This window comes from Mus caroli, unplaced genomic scaffold, assembly GCF_978045245.1.
Source record: "Mus caroli unplaced genomic scaffold, Mus_caroli_1 scaffold_10, whole genome shotgun sequence".
NCBI lineage: Eukaryota > Metazoa > Chordata > Mammalia > Rodentia > Muridae > Mus > Mus caroli.
The window spans coordinates 33,852,067-33,864,395 of NW_028227265.1; positions in this window are offsets into that span (position 1 = coordinate 33,852,067).

The following is a 12,329-nucleotide window of genomic DNA, read 5'->3' on the forward strand; positions in this document are numbered from 1 at the left end:
CTCAGAGCACTTTTTAAAATGTGCAGCTATGGCCTCCATTTATCGGTGTGGAAAATGGGGAACAGTGGCTCACCCCCAAATCATGCACCACTAAAATGGCAAATCTGGGTGCTCTCAGGCTGGACAGTAGTCCCTCCTTGGGAAACGATCAATCTGAAACCATGAAGGAGACTAAAGCTGACATCCGGTCATCTTTTAAAGATTCAAGCTGACTTGAGGGCAGCAGAGTCCACACCCTACAGTGCAGAGGGTACCACCCAGGTGCTTTCACTGTGATGGGGGCCCAGCTGGAGGCATTTCCTGGTGACCCTGTGTCAGGCCTTGCTGCAGTCAGTCACCTCCTGGGTTTTGTTGATGCCCTCAAACACTGACTCTTTACCCACACTCCTGCATCTATGGCACTTGCAACCCTGCCACAGTGGAAATGAATTTCTAGTCAGTATCTCTGGCTGCAGAAAAACAGGAGACTTCAAGCCTATTTGAGTTCTATTTTTACTAAAACCCCATTAACGGGTTTCTATTAGAACAATTAAAGTGTCAAGGCCTGTTGTTCTGCAGGCTGTGAAGGAGGGCTGCATTGTGAGCTATTGAAAGCACAGAACTGTTTTCAAAGACTCCTCCCTCCCTACCCCCCCACCCCAAGGGTGTAAGTTTAAGCCTCAAGGTGGGTTTTCTTAGCAGCTAACTTGATAACACCCTCTGCAGCTGGTCTGGCTATAACTGTGGTTGAAATAACCTTACCTCCCTTCTCCTCCTTCTTTCTTTTCCTCTTCTTCCTCCTCCTCCCCTCCCTCTTCCTCCTCTTCTCTTCCTCCTTCTCCTCCTCCTTCTGATTTGCTCAAAACTGGTGGAAAGGCTTCAACCAGTTCCAGAGAGAGGATGAATGTAAATTTCTCTCAACCCTGCCAGGCACAGAAGCCAAGTGTGAAATTCTCTAGAGCTGTGGCAATCCACGCCTGTCTCTACTTTTTACACCTTAAGATCAGCTCAACCCATGCGAGCCAGGGACTGTCTTTATTCTGTGGCGATTGCCCCACCACATGAATACATGCATCTTGACTGCAGGCACATGTGTAGTGAGGGCTCTTGCAATTCTGATTTCTTGGAGCAGCTTCTGGTTAACGGGTCGTGTGCTCCAGGCAGCCAGGAAGTCCCAGTCAAAGCACTAGAATGTGTAGGTCCAGAATATTCACGATGACACGGGGTCCTGTCTTTCCTGTCTGTCCCTCAGGGATCTAGTTCTGTGACCTCCCACTACCTCAGGTGTCGCTACCATCCATACCTCTACTAGTTAGGCCCCACTTTTGCCTCTTCTCAAGAACAGGCCATACCACAGACTCTCCCTTTTCTTGTTCCAGAACCAGCCCCTGTGCTCTTTTTGTCTGGAATGGCTCCCGTTTGGGCTTTGCACACAGCCAGCTCTGTATCTTCCCTGGAGGGTTGCTTCCTTGAATCCATTGTATGAAAAATGTCTCCAGCTGTTTGCCTTCACACATACTTTAATTCACGTCATATATCTCACTGCAGTCTGGTTTGCCATCTTTCTCATTCCACAGAATGCAAACTGCACAGGGGCAGGAGGGATGGCCAGCTCTCCATTCCCCACCGTGGACCCCACATTTACCACTGGCTCAAGGCAGAAGCCCCTTGCTGGAGGGATGGCTAGATGGATGAGTGACTGAACAGGACCCACTTCTGTTCCCAGCAGAATGCATACAAGATGCCAGAAACCAGTGAGCCCCATCTGCCCTGCAGGAAGTTAGCTGAGTCTGGGCTCTTCTTTCTCTGAACAATGGGGGCCCCACAACAGTGAGCCTTTCTCACTGTGTTGGGACTAGGGAATGAGCATGGAGGCAGAGTTAGGCAGGGGAGTTGTAGTAACAGCCAGGACTGTAGATTAGACATATACAATCAAATCCAGAGGTTCCTCAGCATTCGTTCTTCTGCCAACTGAGAGATTCAGACTGAGTAGGCCATAGACCCCAGAGGCAAAATGCCACACAAAGTAACGTTTTAGAAAGAGCAATGTGCAATCTCAGGAATAAGCTTGCACTGTCGATGGTATGAGCAGTGTTCTGAAACAGGAAGTGGAGTCCTTTTTAAACTGCAGATAATGGTTATGTGATGGGTGCAGTTTGGGCCAGGATTCCATTCTTTTTTTTTTTTTTTTTGGTTTTTCGAGACAGGGTTTCTCTGTGTAGCCCTGGCTGTCCTGGCACTCACTTTGTAGACCAGGCTGGCCTCGAACTCAGAAATCCGCCTGCCTCTGCCTCCCGAGTGCTGGGATTAAAGGCGTGCGCCACCACGCCCGGCTCAGGATTCCATTCTTAAGAATGGCAGTGTGCTCTTCCCTGTAGAAGGAACCAGGAGGGAAGCACTAAGAGTTCTGCAAGAGGTGCTTGGCGGTGCCATGAGAAAGGGCTGCCCTGCCCTGCTTCTCCTGCTAACCGCCCAGTACATAGGTCCATGTAGCCGTCAGTTGAGTGGAGCCCTAGCTACTGTTGATACATCTGACATTCACTTAACCTCCTGTTTAACCAGTAATTTACATCTTGGGGTTGTTGTAAAAGAAAACATATTTATAGCAGTTAAAGCAATGCCAGGCCCAAAATAAGCTCTCAATAAATAGTCATTATTAGTCACACCTATAACTCTTTGTCTCTCTCCTCCTTCTCTTCTCTCTCATCCCTAAAGTAGTTTTTTAAAAAAAGATTTATGTATTTATTTTATGTATGTGAGTACACTGTAGCTGGACAGGTAGTTGTGAGTCTTCATGTGGTTGTTGGGAATTGAATTTTTAGGACCTCTGCTTGCTCCAGTCAGCCCCACTGGCTGTGGTTGACCTGTTTGCTCAGTCCCTGCTTGCTCCCACCCAAAAATGTACTTATTATTATACATAAGTACACGGTAGCTGTCTTCAGACGCTCCAGAAGAGGGCATCAGGTCTCATTATGGGTGGTTGTGAGCCATCATGTGGCTGCTGGGATTTGAACTCAGGACCTTTAGAAGAGCAGTCAGTGCTCTTACCCGCTGAGCCATCTTGCCAGCCTCCCCCAAAGTAGTTCTTAAAGAAACTTTTCTATTCATACAAAGATATGACAGAAAATTAAAAGACAAGCTACAAGCCAGGCCTGCAGATACAGGTATACAATGTAAGCAACTTGGGAGGCTGAGGCAGGAATATCCCAGTTCAAGGCCAGCCTGGGTTCCACAAGTGAGACCCTGCCTCAGAAAGACAAAAAGAAAACAATGTTAATTTTGTGTTAGGTCTTTACTATGTTTTTTATTGCTGTTAATTAATTAACTAATTATTTAATTTATAAATAGGGTCTCCTGTAGCCTGGGTTGGCCACTAACTTACTATGCAATAGAAGATGATGACTTTCTGGTCTTTCTGCATCCAAGTTCTGGGATTACAGGTATTTCCCACCATGCCTGGTTTTATGCAGTGCTGGGATTCAAACCTAGGACTCTGTGCATGTGAAGCAAGAGGTCTCCAAATGTGGTAAGCATTTTTTGATGTTTTAAATGAGCAAAGCTCTCTGGCAGGGCAGAAGTGTTACGAACTTCCCTTTCTCTCTGTCAGACCTGACAGACCCTGCTTTTATGTCTGCTGTTCTGAAAGGAGCCCCTTTGACAAAATGGTCACTCCGAGGAAACACCACTGATGCTAAAGCCCCGACTACTGCTTCAGGAGGCCTTGTAGCAGTCACAACTACTTCAGGCAACCTGCACCAGCCTTGGGAAGCTCTGCTCCAGGCAGACTAAGCCCTGATGGGCTTCTGATGACCCTGTTCACCCTGTGGGGACAGGAAGGGGAACACCTCCCCAGTGACTCAAGCCTTTGATTGGTGACATGCAAAGTTTGTGATTGGTCCTTGTGGGAGCTGAGTGACTGTGATATTGGAAAACACACTCAGGCAAGGCGGGAGCTGGCAGCTTCTTCTGACTACATAAACAAGAGTTGCTGCTTGTTGTGTGTTAGACAGGAAATGTCCCACACATGCTCCTGTGCTTGAAGACTTGGTCCCCAGCTGGTGGTGCGGCTTTGGGAAATTGTGGTCCCTTTGGCATGTAGAGATCAGCAGGTGGGTGAGCCTGAATATTATACCCCAACTCTGCTTGTAGTCTTTCTCTGTTTCTTGATCTACCAAGAAGCAAGGAAGCTCTGCTGCATACTCTCACTGCCAAAAATTCCACTATGCTTTCTTCACTATAATTAGAAGGAAAGCCCTCGAAAGTCCTTCTTCCAGTAACTTGCTTCTGAGATGTTATGCTGTTAAAAGCACTAGTTGCCTTCCTTCTTGTTTAGCTTCTTTAGGTCTGTGGAGTGTACATGGTACCTGTATTTATGGCTAATATCCACTTATAAGTGAGTACATACCATGCATGTCCTTTTGGGACTGGGTTACCTCACTTAGGATGATATTTTCAAGATCAATCCATTTGCCTGCAAAATTCATGATGTCTTTGTTTTTCATTGCTGAATAGTATCCCATTGTATAGATGTACCACATGTTCTTTATCCATTCTTCAGCTGAGGGACATCTAGGTTGTTTCCAGTTTCTGCCTTAGAAGGGGGAATAAAATAGTCATAAGAGGCAGATGGAGTGAGGGAACCGGGTGGGAGAGGGGATGGGAAGGGGAATGGGGGGGGCTTCAGGATCAGGTGTGGAAAGGGACAGAAGGGATGGCCAGATGGTCATAAGAATGAATAGAAATCTGCAACTGATGGGGCTGGGGAGCTAAGGGGCATCTCCAGGAAGAGACAGAGACCGGGGATAAGGGAGGTGCCAAAGAATCAGTGGGGGTGTCCTTAGCTGTGACTAATAGCATTAGGGATGTGGAGCCTGAAGAGGCCACTTCCTGTAATCAGGCAGGAACCCCAGTGGAGTGATAGAGACACCCACAAAACTTTTGACCCAAAATTTATCCTGTCTAAAAGAAATGCAGGCATGGGGAAGGAGCAGAGACTGAGGCAATAGCCAACCAATAACTGGCCCAACTTGAGACCTATCCCAGGAGCAAGCTCCAGTTCTTGACACAATTAATTATGGTTGCAGACAAGAGTCCAGCATGGCTGTCCTCTGAGATGCTCCACCCAGCAGCAGACTAAGACAGATGCAGACACCCACCGCCAAATAGTGGACGGAGCTTGGGGACTCTTATGGAAAAATATGAGGATGGATTTGGGGACCCGGAAGGGGATAGGAACTCCACAGGAAGACCTCCAGCTTCAGATTCCTGAATGCTGGGATTAGAGACATGCATCATCCCTCGCAGCTAACAAGAAGTATTTTCACCAGTCTGGACTCATTCTTCCCCAGGACCATTCTGCTCTCAAGTTTGGGAAGGGTTAAACTCTCCCCAGCTTCTGTCATTTTGTTCCCCCACTCCACATTAGTTCTTTTTGAGTTCTTAGTGTTAAGACCCTCTTGGTGGCCTGAAGACAGAACCCGAGAGAGAGAGAGAGAGAGAGAGAGAGAGAGAGAGAGAGAGAGAGAGAGAGAGAGAGAGAGAGAGAGAGAGACTGATAGGGCAGTGTGGGACCTGGAGGGGCCTTGCCATACCATTAGGATGACAGGGAGGAGGCTGGTATGTCTGAGCTGTAATTACACAGTGATACATTCTTCCCCATTTAGCTCAGCAGAACGCTTTGTTTTCTCAACTGATACACACATAATATAACCCAAGGCAAATGATTTTTATATGGTTTGTTTTATTTGAAGTTGGCAGAAAAGCCTTTGAAAATCACAATGGTCTATGGAAATAATGGCATCTCAATGAAATAAGGTCTTAAATTTTTATTGGCTTTTAAAAAAGTCTTTAAAAAAAATCAGAGGACTTTTCATGACAGGTCATACACCAATATAGTTTGTCATTGGCATGTGGCTCTTTTCCTCACTAAAAACCTTTGGAATGATTTGAGGAACTTAGCGGGTGAAACACCCCCCCCCCAAAAAAAAATCAATCAAGGCCTGTGTTAGCTTCAAACCTGAGAAGATATTTCCTGGACTGGTCCATCACTTGAAAAGAAGCATATTATTTAAATGCTTCTGGACTCAGAAAGAACTAATGTATGGCGGACATGATGGGAGTCCTGGAGGGTTTAACTCTTCCCAAACTGAGAGTTGTATCCTGGATTGAAAAATACGAATGGAGGATGTGGGGTCAAAGCTCAGGAGTGAGCCCTTGCTTAGCGTTTATGAGGCTCTGGCTTCAGTCCTCAGCAAGAGTCTCAGCTCAGGAAGTTCTGAGAAGATGACAGTGTTCTCTGAACATTTACAAACTGCTCTGCTCTTGAACAGAGAGATCAGTCTCCAACCTTCTAAACAATTCCCCACATTTTCCCTTCACACTTTCATTACCCTTGGACCTGTTTCTTAGCTACTCATTCATTCTTTTGTGTCCAAAGAAAATGTCCCCAGGCTAGTTTTAGTTCTTCATGCAAATCCTGTGACAATAAAGCCAGCTTTTTTTTCTCAAGGATGAAACTAGGGCTGACGTTGTCATGTGGGTTTGGATCTCTGTCTTTCTGTCTGTCTGTCTCTGTCTATCTGTCTCTCTCTCTCCTCTCTCTGTCTCTCTGTCTCTCTGTGTGTCTCTCTCTCCTCTCTCTGTCTCTCTGTCTCTCTCTCTCTCTGGGTCTCTATCTCCTCTCTCTGTCTCTCTCTTCTCTCTGTCTCTGTCTCCTCTCTCTCCTCTCTTTGTCTCTCTCTCTCTCCTCTCTGTCTCTCTGTCTCTCTTTCTCTCCTCTCTCTCTGTCTCTGTCTCTCTCTCCTCTCTCTCTCCTCTCTCTGTCTCTCTGTCTCTCTCTCTCTCTGTGTGTCTCTCTCTCCTCTCTCTGTGTCTCTCTCTTCTCTCTCTGTCTGTCTCTCTCTCTCTCTCTGGGTCTCTCCTCTCTCTGTCTCTGTCTCTCCTCTCTGTCTCTCTTTCTCTCCTCTCTCTCCTCTCTCTCTTCTCTCTCTGTCTCTGTTTTCCCTCTCTGTGTCTCTGTCTCCTCTCTCTCCTCTCTTTGTCTCTCTCTCTCCTCTCTCTCTCTTTCTCCTCTCTCTCTGTCTCTCTCTCCTCTCTCTCTCTGACTCTGTCTTTCACTCCTCTCTGTCTCTCTGTCTCTCCTCTCTCTCTCCCCTCTCTTTCTCTCTCTGTCTCTCTCTCCTCTCTCTCTTCTCTCTCTGTCTCTGTCTCCTCTCTCTTTCTTTCTCTGTCTCTCTCTCTCTCTCCTCTCTCTGTCTCTCTCTCTCCTCTCTCTCTGTCTCTCTCTCTCCTCTCTGTCTCTCTGTCTTTCCTCTCTCTCTCTCTGTCTCTCTCCTCTCTCTCTCTGTCTCTCACTCCTCTCTGTCTCTCTTTCTCTCCTCTCTCTGTCTCCTCTCTCTATCTCTCTCTCTCCTCTCTCTTTGTCTCTCTGTCTCTCCTCTCTCTGTGTCTGTCTCTCTCTCCCCCTCTCTCTTCTCTGTCTCTCTCTCTCCTCTCTGTCTCTCTCTCTCCTCTCTCTCTGTCTCTTTCCTCTCTCTTTCTGTTTCTCTCCCTTCTCTCTGTGTCTCTCTCTCTGTCTGTCTCTGTCTCTGTTTCTCTCTCTCTCTCTCTCTCTCTCTCTGTCATTAGCCATGAGTGGGAGTCAGTAGGAGCTGGATGTCTGTTTTGAGTTCTGGAACAAGTGACTCCCAGGCACTATTTTCAGAGCTGTGCTGACACTTGTTAATAACGTTGGTATATACAATTGTGCTCGTTCTAAACCCATTTAGACATAGGACAATTATGGAGATGCAAGAAAAAGGGAGAGGCAATTAAGTTGTTGTAGAGAGAATGCTAGAAATTTTAAATAGAATCAGAGATATCATTTTCTGCCAGATGTATGCACTAGGGGTTAAAATAAAACATATTTTTCACCTTCACAATGAATTCACTAGCTAGTTCTATAAGCTAATAGGGTTAGCTGGCCTGGATACCCTCCTCTTCCGCACTTCATGCAATGAAACTACTCTAGTAAGCTGAACTTCCAAAATATAGATACAATGTTGATGCTATTTTACCTAGTGTAACAGGATTTCTGGATTAGATTCTGAAATAGGAAAGGATATTAGTGGAATGTTTGGTGAAATGTGCATAAAGCCTATGGCTTAGCATGCTGTATCAATGTTAATATCTTTGTTGGAAAATGTACCATGATTAAAGATGTTAGGGAAAGAATACAGGAAGACTCTCCTGTCCTATGTCTATTCGTTGTTCTATACATCCGAAATTATTTCCAAATACAGAAATGATGATCGTTAGTTGTTCTGACTCTGATTTTGGAGAAGCAGACAGGAGGAGACCTTCTGGGGCCAGGAAGGACCTTGTACCTTTCTTCAGATGAGAAGGCAAGCAAAGGGACAGTGGAGCTAGCAGCAGCAGCAGCAGCAGGGAGAGCAGCCCAGCGCTGCTGCCAGGCTATCTGGATTTTCTTCCTGAGGCCCTCACCCAAATGAAGCTGGGCCTTTGACCAGGCACAGGAAAGAATTTCAGTCAGAGTGAAGCAAAGTCAGTGAGTTTATTAAGTGGAGATAAGCAACAACAGTGCATGCTTAGAAAGTGTGGACATTTTGGAGAGCAATGCCTAAGAAAATGACATTAGTGTGTCTCCTAGACAACAGAGCAGACTCCTGAGACAGAGAAGGGTAGTACACATCTAATACATGGGTAAGCTTTCAAGAAAGTCACATTTATAATTCTGTGTCTTTTATAATGTATGTCTATATTTCTGTGGCTTTTAAAGTTACATTGCGGGCTGGTGAGATGGCTCAGTGGGGAAGAGCACCCGACTGCTCTTCCAAAGGTCCAGAGTTCAAATCCCAGCAACCACATGGTGGCTCACAACCATCCGTAACGAGATCTGACTCCCTCTTCTGGAGTGTGTGAAGACAGCTACAGTGTACTTACATATAATAAATAAATCTTAAAAAAAAAGATTTATTAAAGTTACATTGCTCAAAAGATATAGGATAATTTAAACAAGATTTGAAGATGAAGCAATGTTCTAAAAACAAATACAATACAAGCTGCTGGTTTATTAACTTTTTCTTCAAGCATTCTCTTTTTGTATAAGAAATTGTAAAGTAGTTTTGTGGTGCCCCCCCGCCTTGGTTGCTATTTTATTTTAAATACCCTTATCTGAGTGTTTTAGAAAAGGGAATATTATCTCTGTAGACAATCTTCAAAGCAAATTTGCTGGTTGTACCTTAGTTCTTAAATCTCAGTGGACAAAGTACTTCAACCAAACTCCAAGATTAGAAACTCCTTTCTCTTGGATCCCCTTAAACTTCCTGATCCTGCCTTCTGGGCTGGGCAGAGGATGCTGCTACTTGCCAAGCAAACTGTTTTGGTTTGCACGGACTGTTTGATTAGTTATGCAGACAAGCGGAAAGCAAGAAGAATCCATGAAATGCTCAAACCAAAGAAGGCCTGGCCCATGGCTCCATTGTCATTGGCTTTCTCTCAGTAAGATGGTGTTGCTTCAGTGTGACATGCCCCATGTCTTTGCACTCTTGGTCCCCATCTGATGGCACTGTTTTGAGACATTATGAAATCTTCAGGCCATAGAGATACTGGAGAAAGCAGGTCAATGAGGGCTGGTCTTGAGCTTTAATTCCTGTCCTGAGCTCTACTTCCTGCCCTGCTGCTATGAAGAGGTGAGTTCCATCTGCATGTCCTCATGACCACAGAGCAGCCTGCTGCCGTGTCTGCACCCACTCCCCTCAACGTGTGAGTAAAACTAAACCCTTCATAGCAATGAGAAGAGAAATCAGTACAGTGACTCTGCTGAGGGGCCCTTGTGTCACGGTACATTTTATCCAATACTATATTAATAAGGGAAGACCACTCAAGAGGGCAGTATCAACAATTAACAATGGAATTCCAACTTTTAGAGACTGTAGTGGTTTGAATGAAAATCACCCCCACAGGTTCATAGAAATGGCACTCTTAGGAGGTGTGGCCTTGTTGGAAGAAGTGTGTCACTTGGGGGGGGGGCAGGCTTTGAAGTTTCAAAAGCTCAAGGGGAGTCCAATGTCATTCTTTCTGCTGCCTGTGGATCAGGATGTTCAACTCTCAGTCGTTCTCCAGCACCATGTCTACCTGCATGCCACCATGCTTCCTGCCATGACAATAGACTAAACCTTTGAATGTAAGCCAGCCCCAATCTAAAGTTTTCCTTTATAATAGTTGCCATGGTCACAGTGTCTCTTCACCACAGCAATAAAAACCCTAAGACAAAGACCTTTCTTTAGGTTTAGAGAAGTGGTTCTCAACCTTTCTCTGACCCTTTAATATAGTTCCTCATGTTGTAGCAACCCCTAACCATAAAATTATTTCATTGCTAGTTCATAACTGTATTTTGATAGTTATGAATTGTAAGTATCTGATATGCAGGATATTTAATACATGACCCTGACCCCCCCCCCAAAAGGGTTGTAATCTACAGGTTGAGAACTGCTGGTTTAGAGAAATTCATTTTTTTATGTGTATGTTTGTGTGTTCCTGTGTATATGGGTTCATGTGTATATGTGCATGCTAAGTATAAAAACCAGAGAATTAACTCTAGTGTCATTCCTCAGGTACTGTCCACCTGGTCTGTTTGTTTGTTTGTTTGTTTTTTGAGACTGTCTCTCATTGGCTTACAGCTTGCTAAAGTAGGCAAGGCTGTCTGCTGGATCTCTGTCTCCCCAGGGCTATAACCTGCACAGTCATTATGCCTGCTATTTGCACTTGGCTTCTGGGGATCAAACTCAGGTCCTCCTGTTTGCAAGGCAAGCACTTTACCATCTTCCCAGTCCCACTGTCTAGAAAACTATATGTGTACTCTTACATTAAAAAGTTTACCTTGGCTGGTGAGATGGCTCAGCAGGTAAGAGCACCCGACTGCTCTTCCAAAGGTCCTGAGTTCAAATCCCATCAACCACATGGTGGCTTACAACCATCTGTAATGAGATCTGACTCCCTCTTCTGATGTGTCTGAAGACAGCTACAGTGTACTCACATATAATAAATAAATAAATCTTAAAAAAAAAAAGTTTACCTTTACTAGATAGCAAATGTTGATATTGTGGTACTTTTTATTACATCTTTAAATTGCTTAAGATGTATTTTGTACATATGCACACGCATGTGCTTGGTGCATGAGGTCAGAGGGCAATCTAAGGGAATGTGTTCTCTCCTTCCACCATGTGGATCCTGGGGATTGGACTCAAGTTGTCAGGCTGGGCAGCAAGCACCTTTACCCAGTCATTTCATAACCATAGCCTACATTTTTTTTGTTTGTTTGTTTTTTGAGACAAGGTTTCGCTGTATAGCCCTGGCTGTCCTGGAACTCACTTTGTAGACCAGGCTGGCCTTGAACTCAGAAATCCGCCTGCCTCTGCCTCCCAAGTGCTGGGATTAAAGGCGTGTGCCACCACCACCCACCTGGCTTAGCCTACATTTTGAGTCATTTCATAACCATACCTTATATTTTGCTCTTGAAGATCCTTGATGTACATAGTTTCCTCCTCAACACAGAAATACCCACCTCAGAAACACAGCTAAGGTCTCCACAGTTTTGTTTGTTTGTTTGCAAAGGTCAATCTTGGCATGACACACCGTTGTTTCAAGAATACAGACAAAGAAAAGCTCTCTTGAGGTTCCTTGAAAGATGGCGATGGAACAAGAAATTACATGTAGAATTTCTTTGAATAGATCTAAGGCCTGAACCTAGACCTCCTGACTGCTAGGCATGAGCTACACTTCTACAGCCCTGGAACCAACTCTTAACCTAGCTTTTGGAGACGTTTTATATTTCACACTCCTGTGTGACTTCTTCAGACACAGCGGTCCACTGATTCAGTGATGCTGAGGAAATGAATAGCTCTGCAAGAGGCTCAGCATTCTTAGGGAGAAAGTGGAATCCTTCATACAAAATAAAAAAGATTAGGCCTGCTTTAGAAGCGGTAATAGAGGTAATTATTGAGTCAGTGGGCTAAAGGCAGGTGTCTGACTAGATCTGATGTGTTTGATCCAGACCATTGGGAATATGGTAAGAACAGTCTGAAGGTGGAGGGTGAATACGGAGAGATAGTTAGGTGCCAGCACTGGAGGTAGGACAGGTGGTCTAGAAGAGATGCAGAATGAGAGGAAAGGCCAAAGACATTTTTTTTTTCCCTGAGCAATAAGGAAAGATAAGCTATCATCAATAGAGATGAAAAAGGCCACAAAAGTAGACTGGGGCTAAGACTGGGGCCTCAGTCTTGACCACGATCTGATTTGTCACACGTTCCAGTGGAGACACCAAGCAGGTGGCTGGATATACATCTAGGACT